Here is a 25,149-nt window from a genome sequence, read left to right on the forward strand (position 1 = left end):
TTTCACATCAAAGCCTTTCCATAACAACTGATTCAATATTTTTACCACTAGGGTAATGGAAAATTACTTGAAACATTTTTATTTACTTATTTATTTCTGCCTTAATACTGTTATAAAGCATTTAAAACATATTGGGGGAAAAAAGAAAAAGAAAACTTGGGCCAAGCATTTGAATCTTGTTCAGACATAATAATAAAGCAGAAAGATTTGGTGCTATTTGCTCTTCTCTCTTACCTTCTAAGGAATTTATTTTGGTCAAGTATCATAGGAAGAATCCAGTAGATGGTTTGCCAGAAGCAGGGGTGTCCAAACTTGGCAACTTTAAGACTTGTGGACTTCAACTCCCAGAATTCCTCAGCCAGCGTCCACAAGTCTTAAAGTTGCCAAGTTTTGACACCCTGGGCCAAAAGAGTCATGTGTTGCAAGTGTAAAGCAAATGCTTTGAATGCTGAGTGATAAAAGGGACACAATAATCGGGCATCAACAGAATTACATGAAAATGTAATGCAATTTACATATCTGTCGTAACCTTCTTTATGCACCTCCTCTACAGGCTGATATATGTTTCAAAGGCGAAGCAGGAAACTATGCAGATGAATTTAGATAATGGATGGATGTACTTCAATGCTCATTATCTTAGTACTATAGCTTCATTGAATGAGAAATCATTCAAATTGACTCAGCTACATTGTGGATTTAAATGTTCAAAGCTATACAGTATCTTAAAATCAGAATAAGTATTTAGGATTCTCTTACTGTCTTTGCTTAGATTAGTTTCTCCATAATGTCATTTCTTTTTATATTAGGTTTGTCTAATGAGTAATGATGGTACTAATATGGACAGCATCACAGATAGCAAGAGAATACTGTAACCTATTTTGTTTGGAGTCAGCTTAGTGGTACGCCTAGTTAGTATTATTTACACTGATTGGTGGCTACTTTATAGCAGATGGAAGAGGAAAGATGTTTTTTCCCCTTAGTCTTATCTGGAGACATTGCTTGCATAGTTAATACTGAGTACTATCTATGTTACTTTGCTTTTTTCCGCTCCTGCTCCTCCTTGAATTTATTCATTTACTGGGCAACCATGAGATTTGCATTTATAAAAAAAAATAGTGAACCCACCAATTTGAAATCAAAGGCTTAGCAGCCTTGACTGTTGGTGAACTGAGTATATATCAATCCTTGTTTTTGATTAAAGCAAATCAGCTAAATATATTTTTCAATCTATAACCATAATATACACAAACAACTCTTAATTTAACAGTTGGGGTGTTTTAAATAGTAGGTATCTTAAGCAAAGTCATACTGGGTTTGTAGTATCTACCTAGTATCAAAATTAGAAAAAAAAAACCCCACAAGACAACTATCAAATCAAAACAGATATAATTGAAGATGTCAAGTTAAGTGCTAAAATAAAGCTGAGGATAATCCTAGCATGCAATGAAATGTAAACAGAGATATATATTTAAAATAAAAATAAAAATGGATCACTGGATCATCTCAGGTATGAGGAGAATATTTTGCTAAATATATATCTAAAAACATAAGGCCGGTTGATGTTTTTCTCTAGCTGTGAAATTGCTACTTTTTAATTCAGAAAAGCATATGCAAATAGAATTAACATGCATAGAAAATGATAATTTAATTATATTAGATGCAAAATTGCTTGCACAGCATAACATGTTCATATTGTGATCCATGCTGTTTACTGACATGAAATAAAAATGATCATAATAAAACCAACCATACTAATTTTCTATTTTTCATGATGTAATCTTGAAAGTGGTAACTACTTTGCCAAATTTGTGATAGTTCAGCAATGAACAATATAATATGGTAGACACAGATTATAATATGGTGATTATATTATTTGCTACCATAACTCTTGAGATCAAGTCTTCAGAATCTATACCATATATTTCAGTACTTTTCTTTTTTGGAAAATTTATTACCCTTATATTCTTTACTCATATGACAAATCATTGGGTATAAAGATAATATTTTGTCAGCCTAATTTTTTTATATATATAATACTTATGATTTCTTAATTGCAGGATATTTATATCTTTTGGCAGGTCCCAAAGGGAGGGGGACCATACTTTTGTTATGAAAATGACATTTAATATTTAATTTTAGCTACTGCAATTTTGTTTCAATATCTGCTATTATAGTATATATCAAGCATAATTTTTATTCTTTTCCACAAATTGTCTCCAATAAATAATTTGCAGGTGAATTCTAGTTCAAACATCTCTGCAAAAAGGAACACAGCTTCTATATTAGTTTCAACTGTTACAGTTCAATCATTAATTTATCAGCTCTAAATAGAGATGGGTGAGCTCACCTTGGCATATAACAGATTATCTTGGAAATTAATCAAATGTTCAGTTAATTGTTGGCTCATGCAAGATAGTTCTTTGAACAGCTCAAACAAAGCAATATTTTTTTCTGTAGGTTATATTGAAGACTTGAATTTCCCTATAAAACCAGAATGGCAGTAGATAAAAAGTAATTCAGATGGTGAGCATCTGCTAGCTTTTTAAAGGACAGATCATAAACACAACTCCCTAGGCAAACAATGGGTTTTATTTTAAGAGTGTTGCCTAAAAGCAAGAAAATAGGAAAAGAGCAACCTCTTTTCCTATTAACCTGACCTAAGCGTAGTACATAAAATTATCTGCTACAACATCCTACCTGTCAATGACTACTTCAGCTTCAACCACAACAATACACGAGCAAACAATAGATACAAACTCAAGGTAAACCACTCCAAACTCGATTGCAGAAAATATGACTTCAGCAACAGAGTGGTCAATGCCTGGAATGCACTACCTGGCTCTGTGGTTTCTTCCCCAAACCCCCAAAACTTTAATCTTAGACTGTCTACTGTCAAACTCACCCTATTCCTAAGAGGTCTGTAAGGGGCGTGCATAAGTGCAGCAGCGTGCCTACCATCCTTGTCCTATGGATATTTGTATCCATTTCATGTATTTATAATTGTTGTGGTTCCACCCCCTGGGCCTGGCCTCCTGGAATCGGATGACTCGGAGAGTGAGGAGGATGAGCTGACAAGGCCTCCTTCCCCCCCCCGAACCTTCTTCCTCCCTGGCACCGTCCCAGATTCCAGCTGCAGGCCAGGAGGAGGAGGAGGAGCTGGCAAGGCCTCTTTCCCTCGACCCCTCCTCCTCCCTGACAACGCCCCAAGAACCAGCTGCTGAGGATCAATCTTGGCTAGATGCGAAACAGCGACGCCAAGATAAGCATGCACAGCAGAGGAAAAGATGGGGCAGGCCCAGGGAGTGCTGAGTCATGGAGCCACACCCCACAGGGGATAAAAGCAGGGAGAGTGCTCCGTAGGCCCTTGTGTCGGACAAAGTTACGGACTACTGGCTCTTTGACTGCTTTGGACTGAAGGCTGGGATTTCTTGTGAGTACTTTAGATCATCCTGCAGACTCCTGGTTGCCCTGGCAACAGTTTGTCGGCACACTGCTACTGCCATTCTGATAAAACCATAAGGACTTGGCACATGAAGGAACGTTGCCAGAACTTTTTGCTGCCAGAAGAAACCCGGTCAAGTGTAAATAAATTGCTGGCAGATGGCCTTGGCTGGCGTATTGTTTTGGGGAGGAAGTGGGGGGGGGACAGAACAATAATCATGTTTATACTTATATCTGATATCTAATACATGCTTTACGAAATAAATAAACAACTTTCTGCTTTTGTCAAAAATGATTCAAGCAACATTATAGCATTGTGTTTTGGATCAAGACATAGTTACAAATGGGACAAGATCCTAATGCAATATTCTTCATCTTGTCATTTCTGTAGACACCACTGAGGATCAAAATTTCTTTTCCCAAAGTCTGAGGACCAGCCCTTTAATTGAGAAATTTTCAGATTTGATAGTAATCCAGGTTTTCAAAGCTTGTCTCTTATTTCAGAGAAGTAATATAAAGATCCTGATTTCATGAACCGTTATAACATTTCTAATCCTGAAGGGATAATGTATCTCTTCAACTAATACACCAGATGAAACAATTGAAATTGATGTTAAGGATAACAGACATAGAACTAACTACTAGATCTGAGCAGGAGGAAAAGAAAAAAATCTGAATGACCACTAGGTGATAGCAAGTATACTCAAAAATGAAACAAAAACTCTAGCTCTCTACTCCTACCTGGTGACCAACCAGATTTTTGCAGTGCAAATATTATTAATGGTTTTTAAATAATGATGAATGCAATAACTGAAAAGACAACACTTCATTTGAGGGTGTGATATGTGTGGATATCTTTCGATCAAGAGGATGGATTAGAAGAAAAGTTTATAAACTCCATTAAGTTGATTTCTTAGATTCTTTTTCAGTGTTAAAAGATAAAAAATAGCTTCAAATATTTTATACTGGCAGCAATCTGCTACAGAAGACAAATAGATCCAAAATATGAATGTCATTCATTCTGATACCAAATCAGCAAAATATGCAACATCAAGTGAAAACAGAGAACATTTAGCAACGTTAGCATCCCTTCATTAAAAACATCCATCTTAAAGAACAGGTCCGTCAATTGAAATCTAGCTACAGGTTTACTACTGAAATCTATTTGCTATAACTCATAATTAAATTCTGTAGTCATGCAGACAATATGGCATACAAACCAGAAATCCTACTACTTGCTAAATTATATAACCTGAAAGTATATTTCTCTATATAATTATTAATCTTATTAAATTAGTCAACTGCAAACCAATGTCCCAGAATATTCTGTAATTATGATATCTAAAATTTCAGAATTGATATGCTATACCAGTGATGGCTAACCTTTTCCAGACCGAGTGCCCAAAGTGTGTGTGCATGAATGCGCGTGTGTACGCCCAAACCCCCAAAATGTAATGCATGCACGGCCCTGCGCATGCACCCCACCCCTTATACATGTGCACATGATCCCTGCACGTGTCCCCATGCATACATGTGCAGCCTCACCCCATGCCCTCTGCACATGTGCAGCAGAGACCTGAAGACCAGCTGGCCAGCGGGAGGCACTGGAACGACAGCTTGCATGCACACACAGAGGTTGCTGCATGCCAAAGGTTCGCCATCATGGAGCTATACCCATATTTTAGGTGTCCGCTTCTTTTTTTAAGAGTTGCCTTTCAACCTGGCAAGCAAATTTTGTGAATCCTGTAATTGTTTCACAGAGTCACTAAACTGTAACAGCAGACATCTGTGGAGTATAAGTACAAGGGTATGCAAGGGAAGCTTACAGTAGGCTTGTTAACTATGCCTAAAGGATTTTGGAATATTTATTTATTTATTTATTTATTTATTTATTTAAACTTTTATACCGCCCTTCTCCCGAAGGACTCAGGGCGGTGTACAGCCTTCATTTAAAACAATTAATATACATATTAAAATAACAATTAAAAAGCTTATTCAAATAAAAGGCCGAAATTAAAACCGTCCAATTGACCATGTAAAATACCCAGTAAAATTACAATTAAAAATTTAAAATTTAGAATTTAAAAATCAGGCCAGTCCCGCTTGGATAAATAAATAAGTTTTCAGTTCCCGGCGAAAGGTCCGAAGGTCAGGCAATTGGCGTAAACTGGGGGAAAGTTTGTTCCAGAGGGTAGGTGCTCCCACAGAGAAGGACCTTCCCCTGGGGGCCGCCAGCCGACACTGCTTGGTGGACGGCACCCTGAGAAGACCCTCTCTGTGAGAGCGTACGGGTCGGTGGAAGGCATGTGGAAACAGCAGGTGGTCCCGTAAGTACCCGGGCCCTAAGCCATGGAGCGCTTTGAAGGTGGTAACCAAAACCTTGAAGCGCACCCGGAAGACCATAGGTAGCCAGTGCAGACTGCGCAGGAGTGGTGTTACCCGGGAGCAACGTGGTGCTCCCTCAATCACCCGCGCAGCTGCATTCTGGACCAACTGAAGTCTCCGAGTACACTTCAGGGGTAGCCCCATGTAGAGAGCATTGCAATAATCCAGGCGAGAAGTGATGAGAGCATGAGTGACCGTGCATAAGGCATCCCGGTCAAGAAAGGGGCGCAACTGGCGGACCAGGCGAACCTGGTAAAAAGCTCTCCTGGAGACGGCCATCAAGTGATCTTCAAACGACAGCCGTCCATCCAGGAGAACGCCAAAGTTGCACCCTTTCCGTTGGGGCCAGTGACTCGCCCCCAGCAGTCAGCCGCGGTTGCAGCTGACTGCACCGGGAGGCCGGCATCCACAGCCACTCCGTCTTGGATGGATTGAGTCTGAGTCTGTTTCTCCCCATCCAGACCCGTACGGCCTCAGACAGGGATCAGACAGCTATCCAATCCTGAAATCTATTGCTTATGATTACAGACATGTTATAAACGAATTGGAATATCAAACAGAGATTCTATGAGAAGAAAACAGAATAAGTGAAATAACATTTCATGCATTATTTTTTCTTTTCAAATGATACATAAGATGGTTAACAAGTGAAATAAATTGGTCTATCTTTCATCCTAAAGTGGAAAATAAATGTACACACATCTGTTTAGTAAACAGATACTAAATACTGATAATTACAATACTAAAACAATTTAAAAGAAGCTTGCATTAATACAGAAATAAAACTTTCAATTTTAAGAAATCACAGAATGGTAAACCTGATAATATTCCAGATTCAAATAACATCCTTTTGGAGAATGTGTATTCTTAGCCTTGCTCCTTGTCTATTCTTTTCCTTCCTTCCTTCCTTCCTTCCTTCCTTCCTTCCTTCCTTCCTTCCTTCCTTCCTTCCTTCCTTCCTTCCTTCCTTCCTCTTTCTTTCTAAAAATCAAATCTTTCTTGGCTTCATGCAATGAGTGATAAAGTCAAAAATATCTCATGGTGTTTTGTTTTACCAGATGTCTAATATTTTCTTCTATTTTTAATATTCCTTTTTTGTATTCTTACTCTCTTATACATAAGCAAAAACTAAGACATGCTACATTCTTGAGAATACAGCAACTTCTAGCTCCATGGCAATGAAAAAAAAAAGTAAAAATTTAGCAATAACTATTAATTGTCTGAATAATCTATATTATTTTCAATTATATACACCACTCTTATTTTTATGGGTAAATATATATATATATCATTATAGCTTGAGGGAGTCAAGCTATTTTCCAAAGCACCTGAGGGCAGGATATGAAGCAATGGATGGAAATTAAACAAGGAGAGAAGCAACTTAGAACTAAGGAGACACAGAGACAATTGTTTCATTTTTTGAAAGAATTATACCTTGAACAAATAATGTCCCTCCATTCCAGGAATAGGCAAATTTGGCTTTTTAGGAAGGCCTTTGTGATTAAGCAGCTACAAGAAATCCACATCTTTATTGTTTATTATGGGTCACAATTTTATATTTTTAAATTATATGCCTTATATCATGATTTGATTCTATATACTACCTAGGGCCTCTGGAGTTTATACAGTAAATGTATAAACCTTATAAGTCTTAGAAATCAACCAACAAACCTAAATTCCTTTTATTTTATCAGACTCGTATACTGGTTCAAGACACTGTTGGAATATTCTGTACAGCCCATTGTTAACATATACACCTGGCATGTACAGCTATATATTGGGTTATGATGCTATATCCCCAAACCTTGCTGTACTGCACAAGAGAGCAACTTTGCCTTCCAACCCCTACAATAGGGGTACTGCCCAACAGGGCAGTAAAACTCCCAGCCCGCGGGCTGAATGTGTCATATGCTGGCTACACCCACACCTGGTTTAGCGAAGGGGGGAAAGCTCCTGATACGTCACGTGACACTGCTGTGACGATGTGAGTTTGACACCCTTGTTATCTAGAATGATTCTTTTGTCTGCCAAATTAGAGCTACATTGAATACTGATATACTCCTATCCCAGCAACAAGAAATAATGTGCTCTGAATGAATAGTGAATCTTCAATCAATCTCTAAACAGATGGAAAATAAATTGACAAGTTCTGAAAATGGCATATCTGGGATCCACGGCAATCGTAAAATTATGAAATCTCAAGCTCTTCAATTTGATAACGATTTGTAACCATGGAAGAAAATTATTACTTTTTTCTCATGAAATGACAATTAAGACCTTAGGGGAAAAAAGAACAAGTTCATGATGAACTCATAAGCCTGTGAACTCAACTATTTAAACTGTACAGGCACATTACCAGAAACAACTTAAAAATAATCAAATTATCTCTAGATGCAGAGAAACAAAAGCCTTTGCTAATTTACAAAGAAGAAGGTATTAGAGAAATCTTTTTATTGCCAGCTGTTTCTAAACTTGAGATATTGTATGCTTACATTTCAAGAACTAGAGGTAATCCTGCTAGCAAATTTGTTCCTACAACATGAAATCTCTGGGATACATTTGAAGCACTTATTCTCAAATCTACTCTTGCTATCAACTCAGTAAAAAAAGAAAATGATAAAAGGAGATTTTAATTTTATACAGATGGGGAAAAAGAGCAAGTTCATGATGAACTCATAAGCCTGTGAACTCAACTATTTAAACTGTACAGGCACATTACCAGAAACAACTTAAAAATAATCAAATTATCTCTAGATGCAGAGAAACAAAAGCCTTTGCTAATTTACAAAGAAGAAGGTATTAGAGAAATCTTTTTATTGCCAGCTGTTTCTAAACTTGAGATATTGTATGCTTACATTTCAAGAACTAGAGGTAATCCTGCTAGCAAATTTGTTCCTACAACATGAAATCTCTGGGATACATTTGAAGCACTTATTCTCAAATCTACTCTTGCTATCAACTCAGTAAAAAAAGAAAATGATAAAAGGAGATTTTAATTTTATACAGATGGGGAAAAAAAGCTAGCTACCCCACATATGATTCGTGCCAAATATTTATAGTAGCTAAAGTTAAAATGTAGCTACTACATTTTGAACAATTTTAACATTCTTTGAAATACATAAATCAAAACTTTTGGGAATCAGAAGAGAAAGCTGGAAAGTTTGTTTATTGTTTGCAGCAACAAAAACAACACATTTATAGCTTAAATTCAGGTCAATGAGAGTCAGTTATGTACTAAGACAAAGCTCTACTAATTACCAGTTTTATAATGTTTGTAAACAGTTTTACAAATTGGAGGCATCTGTAACTGAACAGCAAATAATTACTTTCTTGGGAAATAGTTGAAATGGAAAAGATGTCTCAGATTTGGGAAGGTGGCTGTTGTGGTCTGCCAGCAGCCCGCGGAGCTAGCAGCGGAGTCAGACAGTGAGGAGGCTGGGGAGGACAATGAGCCAGTTCCGGAGTCAGGGGAAGGCCTGGATGAGGGTTCTGTGTCAGAGGCAGAGATGGGGCCAGGGCCATCTGGGAGTGATGCACGGACTCCGGAGCCTCCAGAGGGGGGCAGCAGAGAGGCAGAGGAACAGGAAAAGCCTGTTCCTAGTGCACGTATGTGAAGAGCTGCCAGAAGGCAAGAGCAGCTAAAGCAAAAAGGATGACTTGGGAGTAAGGCCAGGAGATGATTGGCCCCTCCCATAAGCCTTAAAAGAGAAGCAATGGCTCTTGGGCTCTTTGTAAAAATGCAACGTTGCTACTTTTGTTTTTAGTTGGCTTCTCTTATTTCTGAACTTCATGGGGCTTTGCCAAGAAAAGCCTTTGGCAGGGTGCCAAAAAAGACAAAGGTTTGTGATAAGGCCAAAGGACTTTTTCTGAAGGATTTGTTTTCGAATTAATTTGGACTAAGCTGAGAATGAAGTAATTCTCATCTATTCTAATATATTTGTTTAGGACTGATTGTGTCTGGTAATAACTACTTGGGCCTAGATCACAACAGCTGTATAGACCATTCAAACAAATCCCAAATTCTGCAACTCTCTGAACTAAAGCGATAGCTCCTTACATTAATGACCCATGTCTAGACTAAAATGCAAAGGACTGTGAGTTCAATTCATGGTAGAAAATTTGAACCCCCTAAAACAGTGATGGCTAACCTTTTTTGGACCGAATGGCCAAAGCGTGTGTCAAACAAATGCACATGTGTGCACCCGAACTCCCAAAATGTGTTCGTGACCCCCTGCCTGCCCCCTGCGCTCATGCTCCCACACACACTCCACCCCTGCGCATGTGCTTATGGCCCCTGCATGTGCCCTGCCCCCATGCATGCACATGTGCCCCCCCACATGCACCCCACCCCATGCATGCATGGCAGAGACCCAAAGACCAGCTGGCCGGTGGGAGGCGTGCGCACATGCACAGTGGAGTTGAACTGGAGCGATAGCTCGTGTGCCATCAGAAAGGATGCTGTGTGCCACCTCTGACATGCGTGCCATAGGTTCGCCATCACGGCCCTAGAACCGTATCTCAGTACCATCTCTGATGAATCCCCAATAGAACAAACACAGCCTCCTGGTGATCAGTGTTAACTGAAAGTGCTACATAGGATATGAACTGTATTAACATAAGAGAGATTTCTTTCTCCTAATACAGGTGGTGGTGGAAGTCATGCAAACTCTATTCATGGGGGCATGCATAATATAGCATCTGTAACTCTTTGAAAGTTTAAGGGAAAGAGAACTGAAAACCATTCAGACAGATTGAAGAAGCAGTATAGCTTAGATTTAGCAGGGTAAGTGGTGCCTGCAATTCTAAGAGATCTCCTTAAGTGATGGAGTACTTGAAGCAAAACCAGCCATTCAATATTATAATATTATAAGGAATTAAAAAAACAAAAACAAAATAAAGGTTAGTATTAGTTACATATCTGAACTCAAAATAAAGTTTTGGAATATACAATTTTGGAAATTAAACAGACCCAGCGTTTTATAAATGTAAAAATTGATCAACGCTTAACAATGAAATTACTTCATCAAAAAATATTGTTTTGATTATTGGGCCCCAGAAAACATGTTAAAAATGGCCAGGCAACAGGATTTTAGTTCTGATATTTTAAGAAACATGAAGATTCTTTAACTAATAGGATTTAGTCTTATCCAACCATTGATTCGAAATCATGACAAATTTATTTTCACAGTTTGTCAGTTGCCATAGCTGATCTTACCTTTGAGAAAAAGTCCAGGTTGCTTTCCTCAGTTGATCAAACCAGATGTATCCACCTTAGGGCTGTGCATGTCTCTTTTGACAAACACAGAGGTGTTCCAATTTATCCAAGTGAAGAACACTTCATGATGCATTTTACATCATAAAAATGCACCATGGAACACAGCACACATTTAGAGGAGTTAATTAGAGAGCAAGAAGCAGGAATTAGGTACAATTGGCAGTATTTGCACGCAGTGTCTTCCAAACCATGGATGATGGAGAGGATCTAGAAAAAAGAATATAACAGATTGGTTTTTCCCAGAAAAGAAAATAATAAGGAATAGAAAAAAAGAACTTTAAGAATCCTGTAAAGATGTTAAACCAGCTTTAATCATAAAAACATTTCAATATTCAGGGAAATGAAAAGTCAATTTGGTTTTTCTGAATTGGTTCAGGCAGGTGGAACAGCAGACATACTTACTCTTTTACAATCAGTTTACTCTGCCAAATCAATATTTTTTATATGCATAGGGTTTTTAATAAATGTCCTTTTATCCAAATACTAGATCTTGCTATTCTATTCCACCATTCCTGATTCTAAAATTAAATGGTTGTTTCCAGATATTCATGGCTACATGCTCGGGGGGAAAAACCAAGAATATAAACTTTGTTGCATTGCCTTCAAGATTTTTACTGTAGGTACCTTTTTATTTTGTTTCTTTAGATTTTTCTTTTTCTGTTATTATTTTAAGAGCAATAAAACTAAATAATAATTACATACATTTTGTTGTATCTCTTAGATCAAAGTTTCATTTTTATACACCTTTAAATGATTCTACAATATTATATAATATTGTTAACTAGACATAACATATAGATAAATATCTTGAGTACCCCAAGGCTCTGTTTTAGGCCCAGTACTCTTCAACATCTTCATCAATGATTTGGACGAGGGGATAGATGCGGAACTCATCAAATTTGCAGATGACACCAAGATGGCAGGAATAGCCAACACTCCAGAAAATAGTCTCAAGATACAGAACAATCTTGACAGACTTGAACATTGGGCACTATCTAACAATTTTTTTTTTTAATTTACATTTATATCCCGCCCTTCTCCAAAGACTCAGGGCGGCTTACAGTGTATAAGGCAATAGTCTCATTCTATTTGTATATTTACAAAGTCAACTTATTGCCCCCCCAACAATCTGGGTCCTCATTTTACCTACCTTATAAAGGATGGAAGGCTGAGTCAACCTTGGGCCGGGCTTGAACCTGCAGTAATTGCAGGCTGCTGTGTTGTAATAACAGGCTTCTTACCAGCCTGAGCTACCACGGCCCTTTTTTTTCATTAAAAATGAAATTCAGCAGTGAAAAAAATAAGGTTCTACATTTAGGCAAAAAAAATAAAAATGCACAGGTACCGGATATGTGGTACCTTGCTCAATAGTAGTAATTGTGAGAGGGATCTTGGAGTCCTAATGGACAACCATTTAGATATGAGCCAGCAGTATGCAGCAGCTGCCAAAAAAGCCAACACAATTCTGGGCTGCATAAACAGAGGGCGAGAATCAAGATCACATGAAGTGTTAATACCACTTTATAATGCCTTGGTAAGGCCACACTTGGAATATTGCATTCAGTTTTGGTTGCCACGATGTAAAAAAGATGTTGAGACTCTAGAAAGAGTGCGGAGAAGAGCAACAAAGATGATTAGGGGACTGGAGGCTAAAACATATGAAGAATGGTTGCAGGAACTCAGTATGCCTAGCTTAATGAAAAGAAGGACTAGGGGAGACATGATGGCAGTGTTCCAATATCTCAGAGGTTGTCACAAAGAAGAGGGAGTCAAACTATTCTCCAAAGCACCTAAGGGTAGAACAAGAAGCAATGGGTGGAAACTAATCAAGGAGAGAAGCAACCTAGAACTAAGGAGAAATTTCCTGACAGAACAATTAATCAGTGGAACAACTTGCCTGCAGAAGTTGTAAATGCTCCAACACTGGAAATTTTTAAGAAAATGTTGGATAGCCATTTGTCTGAAATGGTGTAGGGTTTCCTGCCTGGGCAGGACTTGGACTAGAAGACCTACAAGGTTTCTTCCAACTCTGATATTATTATTATTATTATTATTATTATTATTATTATTATTATTATTATTAAACTTAGGAATTCATAATTCATAAGTAATATATGTTTCGGACTTTTGTTTTCAGTACCTATGTTATTTTTTCTGTATTATTTTAAACTATTTTTTTTACTATATATTTTTTCCTGTTTTTAACTGTTTCCTTCTCAGAGTTATGCATATACAATAAGCGGCCAAATAAATTAAATGTGTGCTAATTTAAAGATTTAGTTTTTAAAGGCTTCAGACAATAACTCAATGATCCACTATATTTTTCAGTGCTAGATGTTGAATGTGAGACCTTCAAATAAAGGGACTCTGTATGTATCCCATAAAGATTTTTAAACTTTTTTAAAAAAATTACTAATTTTATAGACTTGTCTAAATTTGAAATGAAAATGTATATTTAGCAAAGGAACAATTTACTTGAGATTCAAAGAAATAAGCTCTGATTCTCTCTCATTTGTTTCTGGGGCAGATGCAGAAGCATATATTTCCCAACAAGATCATTAACTCAAACAGAAAATTATATTACACTAGCCTCATATTAGAAGATACTTTTTAATTTGTACTTGGATGCAGTGGAGGGGAAATAAAAGTTAATCCTGGACTTTATTTTTTTTAAAAAGGATCTGTTGTTGAGATTCTTTTCTATCCTGATAATTTGGACAACAAATTAATAATTTTTTATAATTATTGAAACACATCAAAAAAATTTCTTACTGTTATAGAACAAATACATTTTCTTCAGAAACAAAGGTGAGGTATAACAAGCAATCCACTAGTAAAAATAACCAAGGAACCTTATGTGAACACATTTCCAGGATACAACTGTTCAAGTTCTGAACCATTATGTTTACATTACTGGCTATTGTTTTGTTTAGCATATTTCCTTGAATGAAATGTTCTTTCGCTAATGATGAATGAAAGATATATACCATGTGACTCCGAGGACATGGACAGGTTGCTGGGTAGATTGAATTCCACCACGTGTTTACTGGACCTGCGTTCCTCCTGGCTGGTGCTGGCCACTCAGGAGGTGACACGAGGCTGGCTCAGGGATTACGAGTGCTTCCTTGTTGGAGGAGTCTTTCCGGCCGCCTTGAGGCGGTGGTGAGGCCTCCTCGCCTTCCTGGACCCGGCTGTTTAGGTAATGACCTTAAGGTTGTAGAGAGTATGGTGGCATACCAGTTTCCCTTGCACCTGGAGGAAACTGTCTATCTGGACCCGTTCCAGTCCGGCTTCCGGCCCGGTTACAGCACTGAGACGGCTTTGGTCGCATTGGTGGATTTATTTATTTATTTATTTATTTATTGTTTGAATTTATATACCGCCCTATCTCCCAAAGGACTCAGGGCGGTTCACAGGCATATAAAACATCAATATACAAATTAAAATAATCATTAAAAAACTTATTCTACTGCCCAATTAATTAAAAATAAAAATATAAATATTAAAATCAATTTAAAAACCCCTCTAAATTTAAAATCTAAAAAACTAAGCCAGTCCTGCACAGATGAATAAATGTGTCTTGAGCTCGCGACGGAAGGTTCGAAGGTCCGGAAGTTGACGGAGTCCTGGGGGGAGTTCGTTCCAGAGGCGGGAGCCCCACAGAGAAGGCCCTTCCTGGGCGTCGCCAGGCAACACTGCCTAGCTGGCGGCACCCTGAGGAGTCCCTCTCTGTGAGGCGCAGGTCGGTGAGAGGTATCTGGTCGCAGTAGGCGGTCCCGTGAATAACCCGGCCCTATGCCATGGGCGCTTTAAAGGTGGTCACCAAAACCTTGAGCGCACCGGAAAGCCACAGGTAGCCAGTGCAGACTGCGCAGGATAGGTGTTATCACGGGAGCCACGAGGGCTCCATCTATCACCACAGCCGCGCATTCTGGACTAACTGTAGCCTCGGATGCCCTTCAAGGGAGCCCCATGTGAGGCGTTGCAGTAATCCAGGCGAGGCGTCACGAGGCGTGGTGACCGTGCATAGGGCCTCCCGGTCCAGAAAGGCGCAACTGGCGCACCAAGCGAACCTGGTAGAACGCTCTCCTGGAGGCGGCTGTCAAATGATCTTCTAGAGACAGCCGTTCATCCAGGAGGGCGCCTAAGTTCGCACCCTCTCCGCCGGGGCCAATGACTGCGCCACCGATGGTCAGCCGCGATTTAGCTGACTGTGCGGGGCCGGCATCCACAGCCACTCTGTCTTGGAGGATTGAGCTTGAGCCTGTTTCTCCCCATCCAGACCCGTCGGCCTCCAGACACGGGACAGCACTTGATAACCGTTGGGGTGGTCGGTGTGGAAAATACAGCTGGGTGTCATCCGCATGCAGCTGGTACCTCACACGAACCCACTGATGATCTCACCCAGCGGCTTCATATAGATGTTGAACAGAAGGCGAGAGGATCGATCCCTGCGGCACCCACAAGTGAGGCGCCTCGGGGCGACCTCTGCCCCTGTCAACACCGACTGCGACCGGTCGGAGAGATAGGAGGAGAACCACCGATAAGCGGTGCCTCCACTCCCAATCCTCCAACGGCGCAGCAGGATACCATGGTCGATGGTATCGAAAGCCGCTGAGAGGTCTAATAGGACCAGGGCAGAGGAACAACCCCTATCCTGGCCCTCAGAGATCATCCTGTAGCGACCAAAGCCGTCTCCGTGCTGTAACCGGGTCGGAAACCGGACTGGAGCAGGTCTAGATAGACAGTTTCATCCAGGTGCAAGGAAACTGATATGCCACCATACTCTCTACAACCTTCGCGAGCGAAGGTTGGAGACCGGACGATAATTACCTAAAACAGCGGGTCAGGAAGGCTTCTTGAGGAGGGCCTCACCACCGCCTCTTTCAAGGCGGCGGAAGACACCCTCCACCAAAGAAGCGCTCGTAATCGCCTGGAGCCAGCCTCGTGTCACCTCCTGCGTGGCCAGCACCAGCCAGGAGGGCAGGTCCAATAAACACGTGGTGGCATTCAGCCTCCCCAACAACCTGTCCATGTCCTCGGAGCGACAGGGTCAAACTCATCCCATAAAATGTCACCAAGACCACCCTCAGCCGTCTCACCCGTATCACGCAATCTTGGTCCAAACCATCCCGAAGCTGAGCGATTTTATCGTATAGATAACCGTTAAACTCCTCAGCACGTCCCTGCAACGGGTCATCCCGCTCCCCTGGTGTGGGAGGAGGCGGGTCACCCAAACAGGGCGGCTGGGCGGTTATCTGCCGATGCAATGAGGAGGCGTAGCTCGCCTCGCTTCCTCAATGCCACTAGGTAAGCCCTAGTATAGGACTTCACTAGTGTCCGATCAGCTTCTGAGCAGCTGAACCTCCAGGAACTCTCTAGGCGTCTTCTCCGGCGCTTCATCCTCTCAGCTCCTCGGAGAACCAAGGAGCCGGTTGGGACCTGCGCGGGTCAGAGGCCGCAAAGGCACGACCGGTCTAAGGCCCCGCGCGGCCCGTTCCCAGGCCGCAACAAGTTCCTCAGCGAGCCGTGAGCCAGACCCTCAGGAAATGGCCCAAGCTCCGTCCGGAACCCCTCCGGGTCCATCAGGCGCCTGGGGCCGGAACCAGCGTGTCGGCTCCGTCTCCCTGCGGTGGTGAATGGCGGTCAGAAAGTCCAGGCGAAGAAGAGAGTGATCTGACCATGACAAAGGTTCAATGACTATTTCCTTTAAGTCCAGATCTCTCAACCACTGACCAGAGACAAAAATCAGGTCCAGGGTGCCACCCCCAATGTGAGTAGGGCCATCAATTACTTGGGTCAGGTCCAAGGCCGTCATGGAAGCCTTGAACTCCCGAGCTGCCGTCGATGACGAGCCGGACGATGGCAAGTTAAAGTCCCCCATGTCTAAAAGTCTGGGGTCTCAACTACCACCCGGCCAGCACCTCCAGGAGCTCGGGCAGGGCAGCTGTCACGCAGCAAGGAGCCAGGCACGTGATCAGCAAACCCATCTGGCACCTATGGCCCCATCTCACAAAGAGGGATTCGCACCCGGCAATCTGAGGTACAGTGGTCTCCCTCGGCTCTAGACTTTCTCTAATCACAACCGCCACCCCCCCACCCCTACCCTGATGATCTCTGGAGGGCCAGGGATAGGGGTTGTTCCTCTGCCCTGGTCCTATTAGACCTCTCAGCGGCTTTCGATACCATCGACCATGGTATCCTGCTGCGCCGGTTGGAGGGATTGGGAGTGGGAGGCACCGTTTATCGGTGGTTCTCCTCCTATCTCTCCGACGATCGCAGCGTGTTGACAGGGGGCAGAGGTGGGCCCGCGGCGCCTCACTTGTGGGGTGCCGCGGGGTCGATTCTCGCCCTTCTGTTCAACATCTATATGAAGCCGCTGGGTGAGATCATCAGTGGCTTGGTGTGAGGTACCAGCTGTCGCTGATGACACCCAGCTGTACTTTTCACACGGGCCACCCCAATGAAGCTATCAGTGCTGTCGGTGTTTGGAAGCCGTCTGGTCTGGATGGGGAGAAACAGGCTCAAGCTCAATCCCTCAAGGCGGAGTGGCTGTGGATGCGGCATCCCGGTACAGTCAGCTGAGTCCGCGGCTGACTGTCGGGAGCGAGTCATTGGCCCGATGGAAGGGTGCGCAATTTGGGCGTTCTCCTGGATGAGCGGCTGTCTTTTGAAGACCATTTGACGGCCGTCTCCAGGAGAGCTTTCCACCAGGTTCGCCTGGTGCGCCAGTTGCGCCTTTCTAGACCGGGATGCCTTGTGCACAGTCACTCACGCCCTTGTGACGTCTCGTCTGGACTACTGCAATGCTCTCTACATGGGGCTCCCTTGAGGGGCATCCGAGGCTACAGTTAGTCCAGAATGCAGCTGCGCGGGTGATAGAGGAGCCCTCGTGGCTCCCGAGTGACACCTATCCTGCGCAGGCTGCACTGGCTACCTGTGGCCTTCGGGTGCGCTTCAAGGTGTTGGTGAACGTCTTTAAAGCGCTCCATGGCATAGGGCGGGTTACTTACGGGACCGCCTGCTGCTGCAGATACCTCTCACCGACCCGTGCGCTCTCACAGAGGGACTCCTCAGGGTGCCGTCGGTAGCGACAGTGTCGTCTGGCGGCAGCCAGGAAGGGCCTTCTCTGTGGGGCTCCCGCCCTCTGGAGCGAACTCCCCAGGACTCCGTCAACTTCCGGACCTCCAGACCTTTAGCGTGAGCTTAAAACTCACTTATTCATCTGCGCTGGACTGGGTTAGTTTTTTAAGTTTATGGGGTTTTAATGGGTTTTATTTCTAAATTTTAATTCTGGCCAATTTAATAAGTTTTTTAATAGTATTTTAATTGTATTTATAGTGTATTATGTATTTTTACTTGGCTGTGAACCGCCCTGAGTCCTTCGGGAGAAGGGCGGTATACAAATTTAAATAATAAATAAATAAATAAATAAATAAATAAATAAATAAATATATGTTTCGGACTTTTGTTTTCAGTACCTATGTTATTTTTTCTGTATTATTTTAAATTATTTTTTTTACTATATATTTTTTCCTGTTTTTAACTGTTTCCTTCTCAGAGTTATGCATATACAATAAGCGGCCAAATAAATTAAATATGTGCTAATTTAAAGATTTAGTTTTTAAAGGCTTCAGACAATAACTCAATGATCCACTATATTTTTCAGTGCTAGATGTTGAATGTGAGACCTTCAAATAAAGGGACTCTGTATGTATCCCATAAAGATTTTTAAACTTTTTTTAAAAAATTACTAATTTTATAGACTTGTCTAAATTTAAATGAAAATGTATATTTAGCAAAGGAACAATTTACTTGAGATTCAAAGAAATAAGCTCTGATTCTCTCTCATTTGTTTCTGGGGCAGATTTAGAAGCATATATTTCCCAACAAGATCATTAACTCAAACAGAAAATTATATTACACTAGCCTCATATTAGAAGATACTTTTTAATTTGTACTTGGATGCAGTGGAGGGGAAATAAAAGTTAATCCTGGACTTTATTTTTTTAAAAAAGGATCTGTTGAGATTCTTTTCTATCCTGATAATTTGGACAACAAATTAATAATTTTTTATAATTATTGAAACACATCAAAAAAATTTCTTACTGTTATAGAACAAATACATTTTCTTCAGAAACAAAGGTGAGGTATAACAAGCAATCCACTAGTAAAAATAACCAAGGAACCTTATGTGAACACATTTCCAGGATACAACTGTTCAAGTTCTGAACCATTATGTTTACATTACTGGCTATTGTTTTGTATAGCATATTTCCTTGAATGAAATGTTCTTTCGCTAATGATGAATGAAAGATATATATCATATCACTCTCCAAGTCATGTACATTGGCAATCATCACCTTTCTAATTGTGCCATTCAACAGCATGTGTTTCTATTGCAATTGTTCTATTATTTTTTGCTAATAGCAATTTCCCAACAGGCGGAAACCCAAACTATAATGCATAATATATATTTAAGTCATTTGAAAACATTTTTCATGTGATACAACTTTATGAAGCTTTCATATGAATAGCTACATTAATGATTTTTTAAATATATATATACATATTTAAAAAAATATACATGTATATTCCCAGGAATTGGACTCACTGAAGAAACATCTTATAAATATTCCAATCAAAATCTGATTTAAGTTACAGACTTCATAATCTTTTTTGTGTGTTTTACATTAAAATGCAATGTATAAGATACATTCTACATTAATTTTATGTTAATCTTATTAACATAAAAGGCATACAATAATGAATATTTCATGATGTTCTATTCATAATGTCTCCTCTTCTTTCTTTTGCTGTTCACTGTAATGCCTGAAAAGTGAAATGTTGACTTCATCTTTAGCAAACATTATTTTTCTATCATATGCAGATGTTTTCCACTTCTAGCAATTTACTTCTCCCACTTGAGCCTCAGAAGACACAACAATCATTGTTTCTCAGACTCTCAAATGTGTATGCCAAGTTATGAGATGCAAGTTACAACGTATCACTGAGAAGGGATTTTGGTAAAATGTGTTTCCATAATATTGCGAGTCTATGTAGTCCCCCAAGAGTCAAGATCAACTCAAGGATTTTTACTTATTAAGAGTAGGTAATGATATGTATGACTGCAGTAGCCCTGGCAAAATGCATTAATTTTGACTCAGTTCAGGTCACCAAGGTATGATGAATTGCGTGCTAGGATATTAAAGGAATATTCTGATAAACTATTTATTAACTTTAGGAAATATTGCAGCACAGCTGAAATGGTAGATGACACACAGAGAAGATATCCAATTGATAAATCTATCAAAAAGGAAAAACTAACAAACCAAGACCCATTAACAATTTTATCTTTACATTATCACTTGGAAATTATTTTTCTTAAGATAATCCAATATCCATGTAATGAAATAAAAGATCTGAGAAACCATCTATGTAATAAAATACAGGTAATCCTCGATTTATGATCACAATTGAGCCCAAAATTTTTGATGTTAAGTGAGATATTTGTTAAGTGAGTTTTGTCCCATTTTATGACCTCCTTGCCACAGTTAAGTGAATCACTGCAGTTGATAAGTTAGTAACCTGGTTGTTAAGTGAATCTGGCTTCCCCATTGACTTTGCTTGTCAGAAGGTTGCAAAAAGTGGCACGGTGGTTAGAGTGAAGCACTACAGGCTATTTCTGCTAACTGCTGGCTGCCTGCAATTTGGCAGTTCAAATCTCACCAGGCTCATGGTTGACTCAACTTTCTATCTTTCCGACGTGGGTAAAATGAGGACCCAAATTGTTGGGGGCAATATGCTGACTCTGTAAAACTGCTTAGAGAGGGCTGTAAAGCACTGTATCAGTCTAAGTGCTATTGTTATTGCTATCACATGACCTTGGGACACAGTTACTATCATAACTATGAACCAGTTGCTAAACATCTAAATTTTGATCACACGATCATGGAGATTCTATAAAGATAGTAACTGTGAAAAATGGTCATTTCTTTTAGTACCGTTGTAACTTTGAACGGTCACTAAATGAACTGTTGTAAGTCAAAGACTATCTGTAAAAGATCTGAGAAACGCTAAAGTGTAGCTTGCTTAGTTTATGCCTAAATCTAGCTCTGCTAGCATAGCTCTTTCCATTCCAAAAACTTATATCTAAATTCAAAATGAACATATTACTTAGGGTTAATAAATGATTAACCATGATTATATTTTATAGCCTACAAACAGAGGAGCGGAGAATTCCTATTAGTAGAAGTCCTCTAATTCTGTTCCCTGAAAATTAATTCTAGAGCAATAGGTACCTTTAGGCATAGACTGACAAATGACTCTGTAAGATATAAGGGAAAGACTAACTAGAAAAACTAGTAAAATTGGAAACATCTTTCAAACTGACCTAAATTGGTCAATAGCTGTCATAATTTGCTTGCTCCAACTATTCTTTATTAACTATTTATCTTTTATTCAGCTGAGACTTCACTACAAAAAATGAATAGAAATAAGAATAAAAGAGGAAATGTAACACGTTAATATGCAGAACAATAAACTGTTAGTGAGAATGGGAAAATGCTGGCCCAATTCTATGACAGTGAGGTCTGCATGTGGCTAGCTTGTTTCACTGGTTCGTGTTTTCCAGCCTGCCATAATTGTGTTCTGAGTCCCAGCCTCCCATAATTGTACTCTTTAGCTAAATTGCTAAATTTAGCACTTGTTTGTAAATAATTACCTTACCTTGAAATACAGCAAATATACATTATATATAGATAAGAAGATCAAACATCGAATTAAAGGTTAAAGTTAGCTGATCTCAAAACAAAACAAAATATTTTTGAATTACTGCCTTTTTCAGGAAGAAAAATGAATTTATCTCTAAACAAAACAAAACTCCAGACTACCTGTCAAATGCTTGAAAAGGCTCCAGGGAATCGTAAGGATTAAGTTTTCCAAAAAAGATTTTTAATATAGAAAAGCAGATGAAGAGCACGCTTTGTCCTCTAGGCTCACCTTATTCATTTGCGGTACAGAATGTAGCAGAAGCTATACAATCCATACAATCTGATAAAGGTCATAATATTACTTAGCATACTTGCAGACTTCTACAAGGATAAGTTTTATCCCCTTCTCTTTCTCATCATTGGCTATTCCTTTACATGTGAAACCATAGTTTTAGTCATTTCATTTTCTTTGCGAAAGAAATGGCAGAGAATAACAAGTCAGTGGCTGAGAGCTAATCTCATCTGAAGCCAATGTCAAAAGTATCTAGAGGCAGGTTTTAAATGGTCTGAGTCTTTTGGCCAGAAAAAAAAGGTTTGTATCAGTGGTGGGATTCAAATAATTTTACTACTGGTTCTGTGGGCATGGCTTAGTGGGCATGGCATGGCTTGGTGGGCGTGGCTTGGTGGGCATGGCAGGGGAAGGATATTGCAAAATCTCCATTCCCACTCCACTAACCTGCTTTCCAGCTCCATTCTCCTGTGCAGGGCAACAAAAAAAGATCCAGCCAATCAGCTGGGACTTGGGAGGCAGCGAATAGATGGAGGCGGGGCCAGCCAGAGGTGGTATTTGGTATTCTCTGAACTATTCAAAATTTCCGCTACCAGTTCACCGGAACCGGTCAGAACTGGCTGAATAGAATAGAATAGAATAGAATAGAATAGAATAGAATTTTATTGGCCAAGTGTGATTGGACACACGAGGAATTTGTCTTGGTGCATATGCTCTCAGTGTACATAAAAGAAAAGATACGTTCATCAAGGTACAACATTTACAACACAATTGATGGTCAATATATCAATATAAATCATAAGGATTGCCAGCAACAAGTTATAGTCATACAGTCATAAGTGGAAAGAGATTGGTGCTGGGAACTATGAAACGATTAATAGTAGTGCAGATTCAGTAAATAGTCTGACAGTGTTGAGGGAATTATTTGTTTAGCAGAGTGATGGCCTTCGGGGAAAAACTATTCTTGTGTCTAGTTGTTCTGGTGTGCAGTGCTCTATAGCGTCGTTTTGAGGGTAGGAGTTGAAACAGTTTATGTCCAGGATGCGAGGGGTCTGTAAATATTTTCACGGCCCTCTTCTTGATTCGTGCAGTATACAGGTCCTCAATGGAAGGCAGGTTGGTAGCAATTGTTTTTTCTGCAGTTCTAATTATCCTCTGAAGTCTGTGTTTTCTTGTTGGGTTGCAGAACCGAACCAGACAGTTATAGAGGTGCAAATGACAGACTCTAATTCCTCTGTAGAACTGAATCAGCAGCTCCTTGGGCAGTTTGAGCTTACTGAGTTGGTGCAGAAAGAACATTCTTTGTTGTCCTTTTTTAATGATGTTTTTGATGTTAGCTGTCCATTTTAGATCTTGCGATATGATAGAACCTAGAAATTTGAAGGTTTCTACTGTTGATACTGTGTTGTCTAGTATTGTGAGAGGTGGAAGTATGGAAGGGTTTCTCCTAAAGTCTACCACCATTTCTACGGTTTTGAGTGTGTTCAGTTCCAGATTGTTTTGGTTGCACCACAAGGCTAGTCGTTCGACCTATTGTCTATATGCGGATTCATCATTGTCTCGAATGAGACCAATCACTGTTGTGTCATCTGCGAACTTCAGTAGCTTAACAGATGGATCATTGGAGATGCAGTCATTGGTATACAGAGAGAAGAGAAGTGGGGAGAGCACACAGCCTTGGGGGGGCCCTGTGCTAATTGTACAGGTATTTGATGTGATCTTGCTTAGCTTCACCTGCTGCTTCCTGTTTGTTAGGAAGCTTGTGATCCACTTACAAGTCTGTTCCGGTACCTGTAGCTGGTTTAGCATAGTTAGAAGAATGTCTGGAATGATGGTATTGAATGCTGAACTAAAGTCTACAAAAAGAACCCTTGCATAGGTCTTTGGAGACTCAAGATGCTGTAGGATGTAGTGCAGAGCCATATTAACAGCATCATCTGTTGATCTATTTGCTTGGTATGCAAATTGCAAGGGGTCTAACAGCGGATCCGTGATGGTTTTCAAGTAGAAAAGCACTAGCCTTTCAAAGGTTGAAAACCATCACGGATCTGCTGTTAGACCCCTTGCAATTTGCATACCGAGCAAATAGATCAACAGATGATGCTGTTAATATGGCTCATATGACCTCTGGTTTGTATTTCATGTACCCTAATCCTTCTGAGGGTTGCTTCATTCATCTGGGGGAGAGAAACTAAGTGAACCCTATTACAGCCTTGAGCAAAGCCACAGTTCAGACAGAAAACAGTATAAAAACAGACTACCTGTTAATAATATTTACCCCTAGTCCCTTCAGTGAAAAAGTAACTGGAGATAAAATTACATTCAATCAAAGAAAGACTAAGGAATGTTGAAGGGCTACAGACTGGATTAAAAAATGGCTCTGGATAATCACTCTGGTTACCCAGCATACAGGTAGTCCTCGATTTATGACCATTCATTTAGCAACCATTCAAAGTTACGACAATGCTGAAAAAAGTCCGATCCTCACACTTGCAACTGGTCCTATACTCACAACTATTGCTGTGTCCCTAAGGTCATTTGATCAAAATTTGGGGACTTGGCAACCGGCATGTATTTATGACAGTTCAAGTGTCCCAGGGTTATGTGACCACTATTTGTGACCTTCTTGATTAGCTTCCAACAATAAAAGTCAATGAAAAAATAAAAATTCACTTAACTACATGATTCACTTAATGACCATATGATTTGCTTAATGACCGCAGCAAAAAACACCATGACATTGGGTGTGACTCACTTAATAACCTCATTGCTTAGCAATGAAAATTGCAGTCCCAATTGTGGTCATAAGTTGATGACTACCTGTACATTTATTTAAAATAGAAATTTTCTTTTTTTTCTTTGTATCCTTATCAGCTGCCTTCTTTTCAAACATTTGTGCTGTTATGATAAGTTTATACAACATAATTTGATTGTGTTTATTTATAAGTAGTTAGAGAAGGTAAACAGCCTTGAGTAGAGAACAATTTATTTTATAATTTTGAAAGTATTCATGTATTATTGGAAACACTACCTCTTCTTTCATCTTA

At 40.0% G+C, this 25,149-nt stretch overlaps 1 protein-coding gene across 3 annotated transcripts in view; it reads right to left on the bottom strand.

Annotated features, from left to right (window-relative positions):
* The window catches only part of CHRM3 (cholinergic receptor muscarinic 3), a 315,579-nt gene that overhangs the window by 91,452 nt on the left and 198,978 nt on the right, over positions 1-25,149 (bottom strand). For 2 of the 3 annotated variants that reach the window (XM_058165790.1, XM_058165797.1), the window contains exon 3: positions 11,042-11,308. The exons of the other annotated variant lie outside the window; for it this stretch is intronic. The gene's annotated coding sequence lies outside the window, so the exon portion shown is untranslated. The remainder of the gene's footprint in view (positions 1-11,041; positions 11,309-25,149) is intronic. 3 annotated transcript variants of the gene reach the window in all.

The sequence above is a fragment of the Ahaetulla prasina genome, chromosome 1 (assembly GCF_028640845.1).
Source record: "Ahaetulla prasina isolate Xishuangbanna chromosome 1, ASM2864084v1, whole genome shotgun sequence".
Classification (NCBI taxonomy): Eukaryota; Metazoa; Chordata; class Lepidosauria; order Squamata; family Colubridae; genus Ahaetulla; species Ahaetulla prasina.